The sequence below is a fragment of the Protomyctophum parallelum genome (genome assembly GCF_964188405.1).
Source record: "Protomyctophum parallelum genome assembly, chromosome: 9".
Taxonomy (NCBI): Eukaryota; Metazoa; Chordata; class Actinopteri; order Myctophiformes; family Myctophidae; genus Protomyctophum; species Protomyctophum parallelum.
The window spans coordinates 27350927-27374578 of record NC_139706.1 but is presented as its reverse complement, the minus strand read 5'-3'; the positions used below and the strand labels follow the sequence as shown (position 1 = coordinate 27374578).

The 23652-nt window shown below is 43.6% G+C and overlaps 1 protein-coding gene across 1 annotated transcript in view; it reads left to right on the top strand.

Moving 5' to 3' along the window:
• The window catches only part of robo2 (roundabout, axon guidance receptor, homolog 2), a gene marked incomplete at its 5' end in the record, with an annotated part of 328032 nt that overhangs the window by 49735 nt on the left and 254645 nt on the right, over positions 1–23652 (top strand). The gene's annotated exons all lie outside the window — the stretch shown is intronic.

Sequence of the window (23652 nt, the reverse complement as noted above, 5' to 3'; positions counted from 1 at the left end):
TATTTTCTAATTGTGTGCGCTTCTCATCTGAGAAACGATGTCGACACAAACAGGTTTTCTAATGACTCATGGCAGCACAAATATCTTTAATGTTTCAAATTAAATGGTTGTACAAGCCATAGGGGGGAAAAAATGAAATATACATAATGTGTCAGAAAATGTATTAGCAGCATATGACACAGTTCAAAACAAATGAACTGGTGATGGGGTGGCCAACTGTTTATGATGAATGGCTAAAGATATTTCACCATCTTTTATAGAAAAATTCATTTCACGTGACACTTAGTCACAGGATCTAGATCAAACTGTATGGAAACGTTTAACCACAATACTAGAAGAAGAAAAGGTTGCTGCATTTTCTTAATTCTTAATTTGGAATCTTCTGCTGTAGAAGGTACCCTATGTCTCTGAGACATAGGGTATTAGGGTCTTTTTTTTGTGGCTTTCACCTTATTTTATATTTTTTTATGGAGGGACACACAGTAGGCTGACAGGAAATGGGGAGAGAGATGTGGGAAGACATGCAGTAAAGGCCGTCGGGATCGGGAGTCGAACCCGCGGCACACTGCCAGACTGGATTACCAGCCAAGGTGCCTGGACTGCTGAGCCACGGCCCAGTTACACCCATACCTTAGTTGAAGACTGCATGATAATTCCCACTTTAATCATAATCCTAAATTATGTAAAAACCTTAATCTCAATCTGTTACTAGCAGTCTGTCCATCTCCATTCATTTGAAAGATGTTTATTGTGCCAATGATCCACTCCAAATGGCTTTACGTTATGGCTTTAGGGTAGAACTTGAGTTGCGTAGACTGAAACCAATACCATTTCCCGCTGAGATCACCTCAGTAATACCAATAAGACTGTTAATATCACCAGGACCACTTTTTAACAGCCCAGTAGACCTTATTGTGTCGCCATTATTTCTACAAAATACACACAGAATCCTCTTCAGTATACTTTTCCCCTGGCAAAGCCTAGAGCATTGTGTGGATAAGCCTTGGAGGAGAGAGTTAATGCCCGCGGATGGTCCCCATGAGAGCCCCCTATCCTGGCATCCCCACTCTGGAGCTCTCCCTTCCCTAGTGCCATCCCTGGCAACACAGTAATTAATGAGCTCACAAACCACCCTATCACTGCTCTTACCACCACCACCACCACCCCCCCCCCCCCCCCCCCCACCACCACCCTATTATCCACATCGCACCACAAGAATTTGACTTAGGTAGGTGCTAATTTCATATAAGTTAAAAGGCAATTAGGAAAATGTGTCTTTCTGACGGGCAGAGGGATTAGGGCTAAGCCGTGATGCCACCAGCTTTCAGAGGGCACAGGCTTTTGCTGGGCGAAGAGGCCCCCACTTGGCAGGGACTCATTATCGGTCATCACATTAATAACCTCATATTTCACATCTCCATTTGATGTGGTACATTTAATTAAAGTGGGAGGTTGTGTGACGAATTCATTCTTAATTGGAAAGCACCTTTTGAACATTCCCCTTGCCCTGAACCAGTTGGGGTCAAGGAAGTTATTTTGTTTATTTTCTGCCCCATTTATTTATGTGTTGTGGGTCAAATTAATTTGAGGATATATTCTCGGCACTCACATTCTCTTTTATCTTGGACTGAAAAGATTACGGTATATCGTAATCTATGTAATGCATTGCAAGTGTAATACAGTGTAGAGCCCTATACAGATGATAAGAAATGGTCGATTATTAAGAGACCATCCCATAGTCTGGAGGGATGATCACTATGCAATAAGCTAGGACCAAGACAAATAGAAGAGCAAGACAGTCCAAATGGCTTTTACTTCCCGAGTTCCCCATATGATGTACTGTTGGTCGCCCTCGCCCCTTTAGGACATCAGAAGTAGGTTGGTGTCTATTCATTCCAACGAGCCTCTGAACCATTCTTTGTCCCAGCAACAGATCTAGCACCAGTAGGACTTTTGTGAGATCTGCCATCAGGCAGTGACCACTTAGGAGACCATTTGTGCCCCTAGTGGTGAAGCGTGGGTTGTGCTATCTTTCAAAATTAAACATCTTTGGCTAGGATGCTGTAGTAGTCTGAAAACCCACCTTTTCAGACTCCATCATGGCCCATAGCACTTACCCTACCCCCTTAGATAGCATTTCTGTAGACTTAGATAGCAGTTGATACAGACTTATAGCATGTTACAGTATGTAGACAGCACTATAATTGCATTGTATTTAGTCATAGCACGCCATAGTACATATGTATAGCATTGTAGTATATATATATATATAGTTTATATGTATAGTCTCATAATATAGATATTCCACTGTTACTTTCTTAGCTTACGCATGTTTCATGATAAATGCTTTTTTGTGATGTATTCCCATGCTTTTTGTTCTTGCTTAATGTAAGTCGCTCTGCATTAAGAGTGTCTGCTAAATGCCTAAATTGTAAATTGTAAATTGTTATAACTGGTATCTCATAGCCTGGGGGAATGGTTACTCTGCGATTGGCTAGTTTGTTGTTAGGCCAACCGGCTAGCCAATGCTGTAACTTCATCATGTCAAAGACATCGTGTTCATATAAGGGCTGGCCCCACAGTTGCAGTACAGCCAAAAATACCTTGTGTATGTTGAAGAGTACCTCTCTTTTAGGTTGGCAAACAAAAAAGGCCAGGGGTGATGTAATATATGGCCCCACATCACCTGCTGAAAGCAAGGGAATGTCCCTGACTACATCAATATTAGATATATTTCAAAATGTAGATGGCCTGGTATGGTCTATAGTACAGTATAGTATAGGGTATGCTACTGTGGAATCTCAAACATCTTCTATTCCAGATTATGTTAAAACTCTTAAAAATGTAAATCTGCCATACAGGGGCGGAGTATGTGTAGAGAGTGATTTATAAATACCTTAGACAAACTGTGCATTTCCCATCCATTTATTACCCCTCTTTGAAAGCTGGCTGCTGAGAATTGGAGCTAATCTGACATTTCATACATCTTAGACTATTTTGGGAGATATGTGAGGAGGATAGAGGTATTATTTCCCCTCCTACCTCAGCATTCCCATAGCTGAGGAAGATGATTAGAACGGATTATTGGGAGGAAGCATTGTTACAGTATAGTAAATTTACTCACTATGTGCAAAGGCTCACAAGCAATTTCATGAAGTGTGTGCAGTGGAAATGTGACTCATAATAGTCAGTGACATTCCTAGATTATTTACTGCTTTGGGACTTTTGCTTTAGTGTTGGCTATGTTGCATTTTAAGCACACAGTTAAACAAGCTTTGTGTTACCTCCACTATTTGCTTCAGGCCTGTCCCTTCCACCCATTCTATTTGTTCTGTGTGTTCAGCTTCGACACAAACAAACACATCACATTTATTAAGAATCACCAGGATGAGTAAGTCCTTTAATAAACAAGCTATAGCCTCATTTACCCTCTCCCTCTCACAGCTGTGCCAAATTAAAGTCTTGATTCAAAGTTAAACTCAGCAGTATAGATTTGACTCTGTTGCATGACATATTTTCTTCTCATCGCATTCCACCTCCTTCCCTGCATCATATTTGTATACCTCACACTGTGTAGTGATGCTAGAACTTGATTAATGCTATTATTGATTTCATTGTTAAATGCAAGATTAGATGCATGAACTCCAGTGCTATTCATCAAATGCAGTGGCATATAATTAAATTGTCAGTTCATGTTTTATGGCTGTACACATTTATTAAATATTAATGTTCATGTTGGTATTATTTTATTTATGGCAGATTGGCCATAGGACAATGTATACACACAGTAATATACTCAGTGTTAACTTGAGTGTGTAAATATTTACCCAAATGCACTGGGTCTATTTAGATCCTACAGTATCCTACAGTTAGCCGGGGAGCCACAGGCCCAAAAGCTCAACGGTTAAGGATTAAGCTGTGATGTCATGCCGACGCCGTACTTTTTATTTGTGTTTTTCTATTAATTTGGTCATTAAGGTCCACATAATGAGAGGCCTGCTCTGCCGGAAACATTGCGAAAAAAGGTTATGGACATTTTTGTATACCATACCATAGACGACCAATATAAGGCAACATTTTCAAGCTTTAAAGGTGTAGTGAAACGGAAATGGTGGACTTTTTTTTTTAAAGTTTCAGGCGGTTTCAAGTTGAAACACTGCTTTGAAGTTTCTGAACCAATCAGAGCGATGGGACGGTATCCCTTCAGGCGATGGGACGGTAGCTATGCTGGAATGTGTTTGTTTACAAGTCAGATGGTCGGCCAGCGCTGTACCAGTTTACTGATATGTGGCTTATTTCTACCCTATAATGTTTTCAGATACATATTTTAGCGTGGTTAATCTGATGATTAAGGACTTTTGATATAAAAATACACAGAAATGAGAATTTTTGGCATCCATTGTTAGGTATGCCCATATGATGACCACGGATATGGTGTGAATTAAAATTCAAAATGTCTCACTAGCCTTTTGTGTACTTGTTTTGTACACAACTAGTCTTTATCCACTGTCAAACTGACAAACTGGTGTCTCTATTTTCCAATTAAAAAAATGTGTCAAATGAAAGTAGCCAATTCAATTGTATTTAGTTTTCTTCACAAAAAGAAAACATTTTAATTTGCCAATGTGAACATTTTGAATACAGGACTTTTACCTGTAACAGAGTTACTCTACAATTTCTACATCTTCTAAGTAGGCTGACTTACTACTTCCACCGTGCATGTAACAGAAAAAATATCAAAAAACATCACCTGATCAACTCACTCATTTCCGAAAGTTCCTCACACTGGGTACCGTCCAGTCCCCCCCCCCCCCCACCATATCTGTTCTGAGTACACACGCACGGTGCACGCACAAACACACACACACACACACACACACACACACACACACACACACGCACGGGCACACACACACACACACACACACACACACACACACACACACACACACACACACACACACACACACACACACACACACACACACACACACACACACACACACACACACACACTCACACACAAACACACGCACACACAGAGTCATAATTCCTGGGTACTGGGAATATGGACTCTGTCCCATTGCATCCATATTTCAGTGCAGGCTTGTATCCTTAGTGTCACTCTGCATCTTGTCTATGGAGGCAACATTGAAGATCCAGCTCCTGTTTAAACATGTTTATGTTCCTGACCCAGTTACCAACAGGAGATGTGGGGATAGGGTGGAGTGGCATCTCCATCATTCATTTCACTGTCGTTCTGCCGTATACTGTATACTATATATATACTCACTTATCTCTGAATGGATGCACCATAGTTACTGTATTCAAATTCAACTTAACTAACTCACCTCTTGAGCTTATGATGTGAAAGCCCATGCAGTGGCTTGGCTTGCATTCCGTTCCCCCACTGGATGTGCACAGGTCTGTATAGAGCTGATTGAAGTTCTGTAATTGCTGCAAGCATGCAAGAAAATGCTGAGCACCTGATTGATGGATAATTGAAGACCTGAATTGTAGAGGAAGCAGTTGGATAACCAGTCGTGTGAGGGAAAGCTAGAGCCGTTGGGGATGCTTTACCATTTCATTTCAAATCCATGCTATTCAATAATGTAGACAGGCTTTTGAAAACTCAGAGAGGTATTCAAGCGTAGAGCTTGTCAACAGTGAGGGGAATGTTAAAGGTACAGTGTGTACTGCAGAGCCGGTGACAGTGTTGTGATTAACATACAGTATTTGTAGAAAGAAACATGTTCTGGCACATCTGCGTGAGTCTGTGGCTGACATCATTACATGTGGTCGTTTCAAGGTCTAGTAATTACCGCAAACCTACAAGCGTCTATGAGTCTATATGGTATAGAGCGTCGCAGTCCCACCCCCTTTCAGAACGACGAGTGGCCCAGGAAATGATTCTCCATTCATTTTCTCCATAGGCTTTTCAAAAAGTATTTATATAAAGATGGTTACGCCGCGAACAAAGCTAACTCGGATCGTGACAAATCATGACAACAAACACAATATTTTGTGCCGATCAAATAATTTGAAAGAAGAAAATAAAGGCAGGATACAACACTATTTGTTTTGTTTTTCTTCTTACTAATTATTTGATCGGCCCAAAACATTGTAATTATTGTCATGATTTGTCACGATCCGAGTTGGCTTTGTCCGCGGCGTAACCGTCTTTAAATAAATACTTTTTGAAAAGCCTATGGAGAAAATGAATGGAGAATCATTTCCTGGGTCTCGTTGTCGTTCTGAAAGGGGGCGGGACTGCGACGCTCTATATATAGAAGCTTTATACGGTATATATACCGTATAAAGCTTCTCTGTACTGAATTGATAGTAATGATAGTCATGTCTGCCAAACTGACAGCTGCTCAAGGCAGGAGTCGTAGAGCTGCGGAAGAAGTCATATCCCCCTCACCCACTGTGACTGAGGGAAATCTGTATGCTGTTTTCTCCTTTACTTTTGGCAACGCCGTTTTGTTGTCTAAGCTTGTACAGGAACAGGATTAGATGAATAGTATCTGTGAATTATTTAATCTGTCTTTGGCTGCTTAACTGTCTCTTAATGGCTCCACTGCCAGAAGTTCTGGGTTCATCATAGGCTGCTGGACCCCCGTAATCAGACATGTTATCATGTGTGGGGGAGAGGCGGTCTCTTCAGTAGGGATGCTTATGCTGGACCGTGCATGCCTCTATCACCAGTCAGAAAGATTGCAGATCGGGGCTCCCACTGGCCTAGTGGTCTAGGCGCATGCCACATCATTTATAAGCTGAAGCTCTGGCCAGGCAGCGAGTTGCGTCTTTGAGTCCCGTTCATGACGACCTTTGCCTCTGTCTCTCCCGGTCTCTCCTTCCCTCTTTCCTGTCCATCTTCACTGTAACTATCAATAAAAGGCACAAAAGCCAAAAACAAATAATCGTACAAAGAAAATCACACCCGTGTGAAGTGAGGGGCGCTCTTATCATCGTACAGTACATCATCATACATCATCTAATTCCGGCCAATCAGAATTTGCGTCCTCAACTTCATCTTCAATGTTTGTGTTACGCAATGTTTGTGTTTACACAAACACTCAAAATTGTCCATTCATTGTCGATGACATTTAATGTTTTTGTTAGGACAAAGTTTGTGTTTGCACACACACTAAAAGCTGGAGATAGGAGGGCCTCAAAAATCACACTTGTGTGAAGTGAGAGGCGCTCTTATCATCATAGATCATCATACATCATCATAAATCACATTCCGTGCTCAGCCAATCAAATCATCACATTCCGTGCTACAGACACACACACACACACACACACACACACACACACGCACACACACACACAAAGCTGTGCATAGGAGGGGCTAGCGCCCCAAAAAGAAACCGCTTTCCGGGTTTGTGTGAACACAAACTGCCAGATTCTGACGTCTGCATAGACTCTATATCTGGGCATGCCTGACAAAGAACTCCATATATGGGCATAAAAGGGACACGGACATAATATCTGGGTGGGGCATCCATTATTATTATTATTATAATAGGTGTGATTTTGAAACACCTTGCTTTGTTAAGGTAAGGACAGCTATAAACTAAGATCTTAAGGCTTGTCTGTTAAATACATTATCATTGTGTTGCTTTCGAATACATTCTGGCCAAACAGGTTTTTACCTTAACCTTGGTTTTGTTGGCAAATAGAGAGTAAACCAGCTGTCAGTGACGGTGTTACAACTGCCTCACCTTGTTGCTAACCTTGCCGCTCAGATAAGATTGCAAAATACAGTAAATACATTCTCAAACGTTTATTACGGGTTGTGAGTGAGTGAGTGAGTGAGTGAGTGAGTGTTGTCTTTCTAAACCGATGACCTCAGTATGAATTGTTAAGGCACAGTGCTGTCACAATGTTGTAGTGGTTCCGGGCATACATTCCCTCTGCTTCCTCTCTGTTGAGCTAAATGTCATGATGTCAACACTGAAACTATTCCAGTCAGCTGACATCATTTACCAACTTTTTCCCCTCTGCCTCTCTGGTGTTGTCAGGATGACTCTCTCCTTCTTTCCGCCAGCCGCTGCCGGCCCAGAAGAAGAGGAAGGGAGTTAGCTTGTCTTGGCAGTGTTGGCTGTGGAAGTATCTGGAATGCACACTTCTGAGGTCCCCACATAGATATGCTAATCCACTCCATTAATCGTTTCCCCTTGCATGTAAACGTGGGAGCCAGATGCTGCTCACACTCTAAACTCTGTTTATGCTTCTCTGTTTGGCGAGGAGTATGCAATCTGCTGGAAAATATAGGCAAAGCTTCCCAGCCAGGACATCTCTATGGAAACTCCTTTGGACTCCTACGGTCACCCCCTGCTGTGTGCCATGCATTGTAGACCTATCTGTAGATTAATGAGGCTGCCTGCTATGAATACTAGCTCCTACACATTGGCTACACACTGCCACTTGATGGACAGTGGCTATAGGCACAGACTGCCCAATGGGGCTCGTCTGCAAGTGGCTTTTTAAAGCTCTTGATCTACACATACAGTACATTCCATGATATATTTAATTTGGGGCCTGTGGTTTGGTGGATAATGCAGGGAGAGTAGTCACTAGTCACCCTACTAACAGGTGCTGCTATAGGTTATTTCTATTATGGTGTTTGTAGGTAATATCTATCTGTTCTGTTCAGTTCAGTTGCGTATAGGCCTGCTTTAACGTTACACTCCAGTAAGATTTTCAGCCCTCGTCCACAGCTGCTCGGCACACTCAGTGATCAGTGACACTGGTACCTGATCAAGCTGCTTTATCTGCTGTGTTCATTGTCACTGTTTTATTTTTTCACTTCATGCTTTGGTAGCCACAGCTTTGTTCACTGGGGTCTGTATGTGTGCTTTGGGCCTGACATGAGGACAGTGCAGGGTCAGTGAGAGAATCAGTGGAACAGAACCTGACAAGAGAACATGAAGGTTCCCCCTGGACCAAGTTAGATAGAGGATTCTTTTTTTTTTTCTGATTCAAAGAGAGAGAGGGAGGGGGGAGACATCAAATTGTGTCTTTTTAATCCAGTCTTTTCACCCTTGTTGTATATCGGAAAGGTAATGCCACCTCCTCACAAAATAATTTGCAGTGGTCATCACGATTTAAATATAATTGGAACCATCTCTATCCCAGGGAATGGAAATCACTATATGCTCCAGTCTGTCCACCATTGCCTAATGGAACAAATCATTACTCGTCTCATATTCAGATGCCGATGGAAATCCTTCTGATGTGCTTGCAATGCAAACAAGCTGAAACACTGACGTGAGCATGAATGCAATCTGCTCAGCAAAAACTCACTTGTCACTCGGTTGCAGGAAATCCTTGCACCTCTGGCAGTGTGTCTAGATGGCTGCTGTTGTAATGGGGAGTTGATTACAGTTCATCTTCATGCCAGCGCCCTCAATCAGCAACCACGACTAAAGAGATGAGTAGGAGAGAAGTGTATTTGTGCCCCAATTCTGTAAATGCCAGTGTGGAGACATAAGCCCCATGCCTTATTTCTAAGCTGAACTTTCAGTCTCTTCCACTCAGTCTCCTTCTTCTTCCCCTCATTTTCTCTCACTCTCCATGCCGGCTCTCTCTATTTTTCCCTTGGTGTGACGCCTATGAGTGCTGCTACAACCGCTGGCAGAAATGTTATGTGAGTCGAGCTTGAAATTGACCCCGTCCACCCTGTCCCCCATCTCTGTCACCCGTTGTATTTTTCTCCAACCTCCTGTCTGTGTTCTGAAGTCAAATTGGCCCGGCCCTTAACATCTCATGCAGCCTCAGAAGTCAACCTCTATCCCCCTCTCTCCACCCTGGCTCAACCCAGTCTGCCAGTCCGCTGTGCTGTTCCGTGCTCTAGTCTGCACGCTCCAGTGCGCTGTCGGTTGGTGACAGGCTATTTGGGATTTACCCGCTGCTGCTGTGCCTGTCTCTTCGGCTGCAGCCCTTCAGAGCAGTAAAAAGCAGTCTCTCCTCCCCCCTTATCCCTTCCTTTTCCTCTTTTCCTTCGTCTCGTTCCACTCTCCTCTGGCCCCCACCCTCCCTCCTCCCATCATCTCTTCTCCTAAATCCCATACGCCTGAAGACTGTAATTGAGCAGCATGGCATGTTGGGATTAGGGCTGTTATTGGGGGTATTATCATTGCAGGAGGAATTTGGGTGAGTGTGTGGGTAGCTAGCGTCTACTAGAAGCCGAGATACGAGGGGACGGCATGGTGGGTGTGGGTAGTAGCGAGGGGAACGCCCACAGACGAGGTCAGCAAAGCGAGCTGCCAGCAATGGACCCCTGTTCTGACAAGGTCAGTCTCCAGGTCAACGCTGATATCCAACAAACTGACAGTAAATCCATAAAACCATGAGACTAAAACAATAAAACATCAGCCCCTACTGTCCAATGCGACATCACATCACTGAACAATGATGGACATATTCTCCATATAATATCTTACGTTTGGAATTACATTTTATCAGAAATATGAGAGCCATTTGAGTGATTGATAGCTTTTGAGGCAACCGGCATGGATCCATCACATGCACACTGGTCCGCTGTGTGCTGAGGGACTCTGGGGTGTGGCTGCTGGGTCTATGGGGGGAATTTACTGTTTTGTGAGTAACACTGTTAGATGTTCAGATGCGTTTGCCAATTCCTATTGATCGGTTCTTTGCCCCTTGATCTCGTATCGAAAGGCCAATATACCTCTTTTTTCATTATCTATTGGGAGATTAAAGAGGCTAAATACAAAAAACGTAGTTGATGTCGATTGTCTGCTAATTAACAGGGGGGAGGGGGGGGGGGGGGGGGGGCAAGAATAGATGTGGCCTTTTTGCAGTTGGTATTTTCCAAAACAGTTGAGCTTCTTTCACAAGACAGCATATGAAATGTAGATTTGCCTTCTAGTGTGCACATTTTAATCAGCCTAGTTGACATATTGCCAGCATGAGATAGGCTGTGCATTTAAACTCTCTAGGATTAAAAAAAAAAGAAGAAGAAGAAGAAGAAGGGGGGAAAAAAAGAAAGAAAGTCTTGCAAACTGCTGTGGAATCATCAAGTTTATTTCCCTGTACTTTGTAAGCTGCTTAAGTCCTTTACCAGCTTAGCATTGCCATATTAACATCACCCAGTGAGACAGCTCTGACAAGCTCCCTTCCTCCATAGCTGCCTCCAGATCCTACTGCCTGACTGGCAATGTGTAAAAAAAGAAATTCTGTGCACATGAACTGACATAAGCAAGCACATGACATGACCATACAATGGCCAACATATCACATGCCTGTTTGTGCACAAACAAACACACGCACGCACGCACGCACACACACACACACACACACACACACACACACACGCACACACACACACACACACACACACAGCACAGTAAATAAGGGTGAAAGTGTCGGGGTATGGCTTACCCTGAGGGAGAGGAGTCTAAATTCAAGGTTCAGGATGGATGGGCTTGCAGGTAAGAAAGGAGACCCAGGCTGCCCCCTGCCAGTCGGTTCTATACACACCTGCCTCCAGGGTTGCTGAGTGGCTTGCTCTTGAGGTGCTTTCATTCCCACCGGGGGTGCCCTCCTGGACCCCAGAGTAATCCCAGATATAGTGCACGTGAGTGCTGACTAGTGCACATGGGTCAACCTACATACACAACTGGTGCATATAGCTGTCTTCTATGTAAGCAAATTAATTTTAATAATCTATTTCAGGTGAAGCTGCAGTATGTGAGCAGTTATCCTGGTCTACAATGGAAAGCAATTTACTCCTTTGCTCGGAGACGGCCAAAGACACGTGGTCTGACCATGTGATGAGGTTCAGCCTATCACAGGTGCAACAGTTTGTCTCCCATCCTGTCAGTGACTAAATTTAACATGTACTGTAGGCTCGACTAAAACGAGATAGACGAGGTGGCCTTTTACTAGCACTTACAAACAATGGTAGCCTATTGCCATTATGGCTTGAAGAAATATGCCCCACAAAATGTGGCTGTCGACATCGATTTCTTGGGCAATGAAAAGCCATAATTTTAGAAAACTAATTTTATTCATGACATTGTATATTACCCGATATTACAGCATTGTATTATGTGCCATACTGGGTTTCCTCTGGAGGCACTGAAATAGGCTTTCCACTCTCAAAGCCTTATGTTTTTTCCATAAAGACCATCCGATATTATAAAAAGGACTCTACACTTTTATATCCCATTCTCAAGCTATTTTGGCCCTTTAAATGTATGCTATATATTCAAACATGAAACCAGACATAATATAAACCACACATAATCTGTTCTGTGAGATTTCATTGCCCATTGGGTCAGGAGAATGTAACCCAAGATTTGTGTATAATAATTTACTACTGTAATGTATGATTTGTCTGGGTAATGAAAGCAGAGCGCCTTTCTAAGCTATTCCACCCACTGCATGCCCTGATTGATTGGGGCTAGGCATAACAAACTCAATGTATTCATGCCTTTCCCTAATGCCTCTGGACCTCAAGATGGAATATTAGCCCATATGTGCTAGCGTTACAATGAAATATTCACTCGCCTGTGCCCTATAAATCATAAAGTGGGCAAAGGCTGGCGGTGGGATCAGGGTCAGCGTGTGTTTGCACTATTTCTCCTGTCCGTGTGACTTCCTCTCAGCATCACATCCAGTCAGAAGGAGCATGTCAGCATCAGACCACATGGTGGGGTAGGAGGACATATGTTTTCTATCTGCACCAGGGCAGCAATGAGGAGATCATATTCACTGGCTGCCTTCTACATTGCACCATGTTTGTTTATGGATGGATTTGGTTCATCTATAGCTGCATTTCATAGAACTACATTTTAGAATAAATTGTAGATTTTCAAGGGATTATTATTATTCATTTTATCTTGTTTTCTTTTTTTCTAACAGTTTTGGGGGGTTATCTTAAGTATCACTTACAGTAAAATGAAGTATGCCGCCTGTTGTGAGGCATGCACAATTAATTCAATCTCTTGAATCTCTCTCGTCATGGTTGTTTTTGATAGGTGTGTATATTCTTTTAGTTCAGCGGTGTCTTCCACTTCATGGTCACAACACTGCGCCTCAGGGCTGTAAGGTAGCTGAGTAGTAATTGAGGTGCTAATGTAAACACTGGGTTAGGCTAGCAGTTCAATCATGGGTTCACGCTGATCCCTTTAATATCCAACTGGAGATTCATTCATTAGCCTTCATAAAGCGGACAAGAAAACCATATTAACACAGTTATTCCCCAGAGAAGAAAGAAAAGGCAATGCCCAATAAACATGCACATGTGCACATATACGTACATACAAACAAACAATAACCTAGTACCCACACACACCCACATCCATTCAGACAGGATGCGATCTGCATGGCACATTAATGCAATTCAGAGATGAGTAACAGCGAAAAACGGACAGAATTATCAACTAATGGCTTTGGTTTAGTAGTGCAAATGTACATGTTCATATAAATAACATTACTAACAATGCTTTGGGGGAAAAAACATTGATGGCAATGGAATGATCATGATCAGAGCTTGAATAGTTGTTCCTTGAAAAATAAACGTGTCTGGCTTAGCAAGCCTGTGTGAACTGCTCACCTGTAAAGGTTAAATTAAAAAGCAGACGACCTCTGTCAAAGCTGTCATTTTGTTAGGACTGTCGGGGATTTGACATATATGTCATAGACCTCACCCTAAAGGTGAGGTCGTGTGCAGCCGTGCACTGTACTGGCCATATAAGGAGCATGTCTTGAGTGTAGAGGGTTTGATGAGGTAAGATCAACATATGGAATGTCAGAACAGGTGAGCTCCATACAGTATGTGGAGATCTAAGGGTGGTAGCGGGGACATTCTCTTGAGTGTACAGGGTTTGATGAAGGCCCAGGAAGGGCCGGGCCTTAATCTTCGGGCCTGCCAGGTGTGGATGCACTAATAACTTTAAGGCAGGCACGTCTAGAGTTTGAATGGACAGGTGGGCCTGTTGAGAACTCTAGTTTTCGCCGGCTGCCGGGCGCGGCTGCACTAATAACTTTGGGACACCCGTGTGAATTGAGGGGCGCTAATATATTAAAGTCTAACTCATGTTAATTAGGTGATGTGACGTTGATGTAAAACAAACGGTGCCAACACAAACATTAAACAGAAACACCATTAACAATAAAGTTAATTGTGTTAATGGTGACCTAGAATAACATTCTAGGTCAGTCTGAACCTGTTCATTTCTGTGTGGTTGATATGGCATAGGTAGACTGGAGACTGGATTTTTTTTGGTTATGCTGATTGGCTGAAGGGGTACGGTTGTTTGTCAACGATATAGTCCCATAGAGTCAGACTCCATTCGCATGTATGGAAATGCTGAAAAGTGGATAGAGAAAATCAAACCATTTACTCATCGAGAGATCAAAGGTCTTTTGACGAATGAGTGTGAGCTTCAGTTCCTGAGGGATCCTCACGGCCCTGCAGAATTTCGTGAAAAACGAAACTGCCAAAATTGCTAAAATGGCGGAATTGTCACGAAAACAAAAGGGGTCTACGCCCTTTGGGCTGCTTGACCCTTAAAAATAATAAATGAATATATGAAAAATAAGGAAAGAAATAGACTAGACTCTCTCTATACTTTCTTTTTTCTCTCATTCAAGCTTCCAGGGAAAGAGGAGTATCGTTTTAGAATAAACCAAGCCAGAATTCCATAAAAGCTAAATAAAACAGCAGAGATGCACTAAGCCCATGCATGCAGCATTGTACTTCCTAGAATCTCTGTGGGTTATTATTGCTCCTGTCCTCCCAGGATAGGAAGTGCATGGGAGCTGGAGGAAGCCAACAGGATTAACAGCTACCCCCTCTCACCCTAGACTGGCCCACTCATGTGCATACAAGAGGCCATTTCTATGGTAATGCACTGTTTACATGAATGAGAAAAATATATTTTTTGCGCCATTTTAACCATAAAAGCAATAACAAATTGTATTTTTCTTCAAACCAGATTCCTATCTGCTTTGTTCCTGTTTTTGGTTTTCCATAGGAAAACAAATTGATGTCCACACTCTTGATAAAACAGACCCCCGGGATAGTATCTGGAGTACAATCTCACTCCCATCTCACTAAGCTCTCCCATCCGGGGGGCATGGCTCCTTTACAAGTCCTTACACTTGTCCTTCCTTTCTGTTCCTAACAAACAAGTTCAAAATTAGGCTAATCATGTAAATGCACTGAACTAAATTAGCAATAGGGTTAGGGTTAGTGTTATGAAGGAACGTAGTGCCTCTCTGACATCACAACCGGGACGTCAGAGCGACATCACCCCTGACATCCCAACACACATAAATATGAGTGCCTACGCAAGTTACAGACGGATTAAGCTAACGACGGCCCCAGATAGCAGCAGCAGACCTTGGATATTGTAACAGGACCTGCCATCGACTGCACTTGCGCTCAAAGAGAGAGATTTCTGTTCCCCTCTCTTCGGCACTATCCCCGATCAGACCCGCCCATATATAGGCCTCGGTCACATTGTGGTCCTTCGAGCCACACACGCACAGACGCACACACTTTGGACAATACCATACTGAGAAATACAGTCACTCACAGAAGCCACAGAGTGGCGCTACATAAGCATGACGAGCAATCCAGCGGACGACATCACGAGGGGCAAAACGCTTCAAGAGATCGCCAGTGGAGACCGCTGGAGTAAGGGCCCCTCATTCCTCACCATAGCAGAGGACCTGTGGCCCACACAACCAGTCCTGAACCCATCAGTAGAATCCGAAGAGCAAGCAGGACTGCTTGAGATAAAGAAGACACTATTCTGCTGCCTCACGTCGGCCAGCCCACTGCCGTCATCCTACAACGAGCTGATCAATACCACTGCGTTGACCTTAAAGGCAACGCAGGGGGGGAGCGAACACGAACGCGAAATAAGCTCTAAAGATTACCGAGACGCAGAAATAAGCATCCTCGGCCAGGCCCAAAGGGATAGCTTTGCTGAGGAAATCAAAATGCTACAGGCCGGCACGGAGCTACCCAAATCCAGCAGGATAAGAGCACTAGCCCCGGAACTCCACTCAGGGCTCCTGCGGGTAGGAGGCAGACTCCGGCTATGCCAGGACCTGGACCCCGGAGCGACACATCCTATCCTGCTATCACCGGCCCACCCCTATACGAAGCTCCTAATCCAACAATACAATGAGGACCTAGCGCATCCAGGAACCGAACGAGTCTTTGCCGAGATACGCAGAAAGTACTGGATAACTAGGGGGAGGGAAGCAGTGAAGAAGCACCAGACCACCTGCCTCGGGTGCCAAAGGTGGAAGGGAAGACCCAACGAGCCCAAGATGGAGGACCTCCCCAAGTCCAGGCTAAGGTTAATGGACCCCCCCTTTCACTCCACCGGCATGGACTGTTTTGGGCCACTCACCATAAAGTGCGGTAGAAGGACGGAAAAGCGATGGGGCATCATATTCAAGTGCCTAACGACACGAGCCATACACCTGGAACTCCTAACCAACATGACAACGGACTCGTTCCTCATGTCCCTCCGCCGTTTCATGGCACGCAGGGGCAAACCCATCGAGCTGAGGTCCGATCGGGGCACGAACTTCGTCGGAGGAAGCCGGGAGCTGAGAGAAGCCTTCGGACATCTGAAGCCAGAACTCAAATCTAAGATGGCCCCCCTACAGGTCGACTTCGTGTTCAACCCACCAGGGGCCCCACACTTCGGCGGCGCCTGGGAGAGGGAGGTGAGGTCCGTCAAAACGATACTCCGAGTGATCCTGGGTGCACAAACTGTGCCCGAGGAGGTAATGGCAACAGCGCTGATCGAGATTGAGGCTATCCTGAACTCCAGGCCCCTAGGCTATGTGTCCTCGAACGCAGCAGACCCGGACCCGGTGACGCCGAACCATCTCCTCATGGGCAGGTCCGACGCCTCGACGCCGCAGGTCATCTACCCCGAAGCCGAACTACTTAGCCGCCGGAGGTGGCGACACTCCCAAATCCTGGCCGACCAATTCTGGCGCCGATTTGTCCGCTTTTACCTGCCCGATCTACAGCCGCGCCGGAAATGGCTAGCGGAGAGAGAGAACCTTATCAAGGGGGCCTACGTCCTAGTGACGGACCCGCAGCTCCCGAGAGCGTACTGGCAGATGGGCAAGGTAACAGAGGCAATACCAGGCGAAGATCGCCGCGTAAGAACGGCTGTAGTGCAGTTGGGGGGTCGGACATGCACGCGGCCCGTGGCCCGGCTAATCCCCGAGCTGCCGGACACAGCCACAATGATCAGAGAGAACGAATAGTGAAGCCCATAGCTTCACTAAGGGGGAGTGTTACGAAGGAACGTAGTGCCTCTCTGACATCACAACCGGGACGTCAGGGTGACATCACCCCTGACATCCCAACACACATAAATATGAGTGCCTACGCAAGTTACAGACGGATTAAGCTAACGACGGCCCCAGATAGCAGCAGCAGACCTTGGATATTGTAACAGGACCTGCCATCGACTGCCGGTTCCGCACTTGCGCTCAAAGAGAGATTTCTGTTCCCCTCTCTTCGGCACTATCCCCGATCAGACCCGCCCATATATAGGCCTCGGTCACAGTTAGCACATTGATACCTAGAGAAATACGCATCAATAAAAGTTAATTAATCAACAATGTATCTGCCACTTATATATAGGCTGTCCCCTGTGGCACACCTATTATGCAATGCTCAGTCAATCACAGCGCAGGATGGCACACCGTCGAGCCAATACATGATCGTTTTTCGCCAATTCCGTTACTAAAATGATTTAGTTTTGTATAGTTTTGTATAGTTTTGTATAGTTTAGTTTAGTTTAGTTTAGTTAGTTTAGTAATAACTAGTTTAGTTATTTAGTTTAATATAAATGATCCTATATAAACATCACATCACTTCATTTCTATGTGCATATACAGTTTTTTGTTGTTTTTCAATGCTGTACAATACAGCATTAGAAAACATACTCACAGGTTATCCATAAAACGTACTGGCAGGTTTAACATGATGATGGGACAAGAAGACCATCACTGTAGTTATTGTTTCCTGATTCATAGAAATTGTTTTCTTTCTCACTTTTATTCCTTCATGTGGGCTTCTCATGGTCAGAATAGTTGTGTGTCTAGGGAGTGGTCTAGCCTCGCGTAGCGATACTAATATCTCTGCGTGGATATCACTCGTCCCTCTAATAATTATCCCCACTAATGTCCCACTAATATCACTCTGTGTTAGATTTCTTTTTTCTTGAAATGTCCCGCCCCATATTTGAATACTGGGCCCTGTTTGGCTTTAGCCTGGTTCCAGACGAATCTGGTTGGCCGTCACCATTTTGGCCGTGAAGTCCTCCCACAATTGAGAGGGGCCAGACTTAATCTGCCTGGGGCAATATGCATTGCAAAGGCAGATGGCTGGCTACGCTGGCTACACAAGAGTGGCCTGGGGTGGCACTGGCCATCCCTGTGCCAGCCCAGGTGCCAGCACATTACACATTTTGTGCATTCAGAAATAGCTCTGACAACGCTGGAATGCACTCGGGGTGCTCTCTCTGTCATTCAGAAACTCGTCGCATTGCCGATTGAAAATTCACAGCTGACTGGTTGTCTGAGAGTCTTCATTCTGACAAGACAACAACGGTCGGATGAAGTAGTAGTATGAAAATAGTTTGGGTTTCTTCGCTAGAGTATTCAAATTCAACTGTACAGAAACAGGTTATAATCATGTGTATACACATGGGATGAACTTAATTTCAATGCATTTCCAAAGATGAATAGACAATGACCGTAAATAAATTATGCACTCTATTAGCGTTCTGAAATCAAAGCAGATTCTCACAACATATTTGCAAATACACTGAATTATAATAATTATAATATAATTTGTATGGTTACGGTACCACACACTCGTGTTGCCATTGGTAGGTGTATCTACCAATGGCAATCCTTTTTTTTTTTTTGTCATCAATGTTTTTTAATGATTTTCAATAAAGCATACAAAATTCACATGACTTACACAAAAGAAAAAGACAAGAAAAAACAAACAAAAAACAAAACACAACTAGCAGTAAAAAAAAAAAAAAAAAAAAACCCTGGACAACACCCCTCCACACTCTGTTGTTGACACTCGTGGTTATATCATATACAATGTACCAATACAAAATGTTACTACAACAATCCTTTCATATATAAATAAAAGTAGTCCCATATCTCATGGAACTTCCCTTTGACGTTATTCCTCCTGGCAATTGAGTATTCAAAGGATGCAGTTTCAGTCATAAGTTGGGTCCAGTCTGTGATCTCTGGCGTAGCAGAGCTCTTCCAGTTTCTCAGTATCAACCTAGCTGCAGTAATAAGGCCTGCAGTCACCAATGCATGTTGTGCCTTGGTCCAATGGCAATCCTAATAGGGCCACCCTAGTCAAAAAGGTGTGGACATGCCTCGACCCTCGTCCGAAACGATCGAGAAATGACAGAGTTACAGTGTGGGGGTCCCCGGGGGGTCCCCGGAACATCCAGACACCCAGGGGACCCGCCCGGTTCCGGCGAGCCACCCCGCATCCGTGTGAGGGTCCCTCTACTGTACTGTACTATACTGTCACTGTACTGTACTGTAACAACCCAAATCATTATATATTCTGTGTGTGTGCGTGTGCGTGTGTGTGTGTGTGTGTGTGTGTGTGTGTGTGTGTCTGTGTCTGTGTCTGTGTCTGTGTCTGTGTCTGTGTCTGTGTCTGTGTCTGTGTCTGTGTCTGTGTCTGTGTCTGTGTCTGTGTCTGTTTGTGTTTGTGTGTGTGGGTGTGGGACCTGTGTGTGTGGCAGTGACACTTGGTTGTGAAAACCAACCAAACGCTATTTTCGTGCTCGGACAGACAGACCCAGCCAGCCAGGGACCTAGGACACACATAGCTGACTATAGGAGTGGTTACACCACTCAAAAACAGTAGAATGCAAAAGGTGGAATCCAAGGGCAGTCAGCGAGGGCAGAAGTACCGGCAAGGGCTTGGCACAATCGTGGTCTAGAAAAATCAGCAGGGCAAAAACGTGAACAAGGCTTGAATAGTGCTTGGAAGATCACAGGACAATCTGGGGCTTACATTTGATAGACAAGGGCAGGTATCAATGAGATTTATCTTCTTCCTGCTCCTTTTCTGTTATGGAATATGTAAAAAAAAAAAGAATAAAATCATGTAAAACATAAGGAAATTAAATAAATTAATATGAAATGAAATGAAATGGAATACTGTGGGCATGATTGCAGGGGATAGAATGCAGGTGGTTCAGACACACCTACACTCCCACTCTGACTGACACTTCTCAGAGAAATGGTGCTGTTGGTTTCCGGAATGCTCGCCTTAAAACAGGCTCGCCCTCGTTTTCTTCTGCCGACCTCACGCAGACCGCGGAGGGGATGATATTGTGATGTCACTATATCACTGTTCTTTTTCATTGGCATGTTTGACTGTCAAGGTTTCAGCCTCCAGGAAGAAACCCTCATCATTTGCACACCATTGCACATACTGTAACAACCACACCAAGGGGTCTAATGAAGTACTGTCACCTCATAAACACATGAAAAACTGGAAAAAATACAAACATCACGGCACTCCTTAAGGTTAGGAATAAGGTTAGGTTTAACCGTTTAAGCATAGTTTACTTAGGTTACGTTTAGGAATACCAGCCTAAGCAGTTCCGCCGACTGTATGCCCAGGGCGACAGTGTTTTCAGACGGGTTTGTTGGTATTTGTGCTGTTGATGTCGCTTAGATGCTTTTTACAACATGTCACTCTATTGGGAAACAGGGATCTTTATTTGTTGTTTTTGTTGTCTTGTTATTATGGTAAAATGTGTACTGAAGCTGTCGTAAACGCTGATTGATTAGAATGTGGTGTCAAAAATGTTATTTGCCTTTTATGGACGTGCTAATAGCCCCTTTGCAAAGACAGTATTGACCTTTTTAGTTTTTTTATATAGTTTTTTCTTCCTCCCACATCACGACAATCTGAATGACTGCATGTCCTTGTTTATTGATGTGATTGTCTGGCAGTGTATTGGTTCAAACAACCCCCAAGGGTTTTAACAGCCTGGCATTGTTCCACATGGAGGAGAAGCGGGTGGGTTGGCTGCTGTCATGTCTCTCGATAAAGACATCACATCTAATGGGCATGACTGCTGACGTCCCCGGTTGGCATGACAAATAATACTATTAACCCCTCCTCCCGGAGAAGCCATTTTGATTGATGTACAGGAGAAAGAGAGTAGAAAGTGTATGTTTGTGTTTCCTTATACCCTCTTAGGTTTCTGCTAATATGACCTTCCTAGTCCAATCATTTTGCAGCTGGTCCACATTCCAATTAAGAGTGGCCGTGTTGCCTGTAATGAAAACAGTTCCCTGGCCCGGTGCTCCGATGAGAAGAATATGGTGTGACTGTGTTGAGGCTGGCATGAAATCATTGTGCGTCTCCGATTAATTTATACTCCGTCATAGCCGTCAAAACATTCAGTTTGTGCTACACTATCGTATATAAGGAAGTATATATAATATACTTCATTTACTACATTTACAGATCAGTTTCACTGCATGCACATGTCTATAACATATCACCAGGTGGCAGCATTTATATATAGGCTACATAAGAAGCTGCATCAGATGTAGTAAAGAGATCCTCCAGCATGACAAATTCCTGTTTTATGATGTTTTGCACATGTCAGCGAATCACTAGAGAACTTACTGAAACATGTGAATCTATCTAACATGCATACAGTATAGCCATGTCCTGTTCTGCATGCAGCTCTAAACATTTTATTTATTTATAATCGTATAATATAAAATGTAAATAACAAAAAGCAAAATGTTGTGTTTGTGGAGCATTTCCAATTTCAATAATCTCAGAGTAAAATCAAATATGAGTATAACCCTAACCCAACTCAAAGGTTCCATGTGACATATCAGAAATTAAAATCAAACATCTTGGGAACGAGGAAACCCAAAGGCTCATAATTAAGAAATAGAAGACATTTAACGTGAATACATTTTTAATGGGCTGTTAATAATTTAACAGAACAGATGGACTATTTCTCTATATATACCCACATTTTGACCTTCACCACGCTGGCACACAAGATTGGAGCACATGAGAAATGAAGTGTTGTTGTGTGAGTGAATGCGTGTTGTATGAGTGCGATCATAACAAATATTTGTTAAGTTAACCACTTTCAACCTGGCGTAACTATCTTGCGTGTGTCATTATGACAGAAATATTGAAAATAGCCAATCTACAAACTCACAACAATTTGAGCTTGTAGATTGGATATTTTTGCCATGCGATATGCCTACCATCGTGAAACAACATATAAAAGTGGTAATCAATCAAGGACATTTAACTTATCAAATATCACAATCGCCTTACATGAGATCTACTTAGGTTTACTTTTTTATTTACTCCCTTCATTAACTAATGGCACACTTGCCAACAGGCTACTCTATAATATAGACCAACAGTGTCTCCTACTGACCTGCCACCCAGTCATCAAATTATTGGCTCAGCAATCAAAAACATCTCCATGAGTTCAAGGCTTCGTGGGGTGTGTAATTGATAGAAAATAAGTCTACTCCCTTAAAAGTGAACGTGGCAACTTCAATGGAATTATGGGGCAATGGGCTTGTGGGAATAGAGAGTGCGGAACGGCGTGGCCGGTCCCAAACTGACAGATGCAGCAGCCGCGTTCACACATCCATTCTCCTCTCTGCCAGTAGAGCAGAGTGGTGTATGCCCTTGTGAGACTTCATGGCTCTATTTATCTCACTATTAAAACTGTGTCATTAAACAGCTTGCCAATTACAGACACCGCCCCCACCAGCCCTGCATCATCACATTTCCCCCTCAAAAATTACTAAATCCTAAAAAACCCAAATTGGTATCTGGTTGTTTTAATAAAGGAAATTGCAGCCAGGAGGACACCCTGGACCCAAATCAGATTTGAGCGATGATGATTTGACTAACGGCAAAGGCTTGCTGAGAACTCTTTATCTTTTGCCCCATGTATTAGGTGTGCGCCTACTGTGAACACATGTGTGATGTGTGGCTTTGATTACATTAGGTGCTTGAAGGTATGGTCCCTGTGGGGTAGGCCTGTGCCTTTTGTGTCCCAGCTGTAGCTGAGATCTAATATTGCTCCACCACCACCACACTGTCCTCTGGGGGCAGTGGTGGAAAGTAACTAAGTACATTTATTTAAGTACTGTACTTTACTTGAGTATTTCCAAATTTCTATACTTTTACTTCTACTCCATCAGAATATTGTACTTTTACTCCACTATATATACACTATACTTTGTAGATTTTGATTAGTATTACAAAACATAACCCCATATGCTGTACGTTTTGGCCAAGCTCAAAATGCGTCGCGATGCGACACTGTGAGCATGTAGATCTGCTGTATTCAAAAGATTATTAAAGACTATTAACAGTGCAGCACTATCCCTCTCTCTGTTTCTGGCACAACAGCGCCCCTACTGGTACTCAGTCATATACTGGTGCTCATTAACCAACACATAGGCACATAGGTGAACACGGACATTGCTGTTCCTTGGAGTGGTTGCACCACTCAAAAAAAAACCTTCCCCACTGCTAAATCCCCAAATACTGTATTT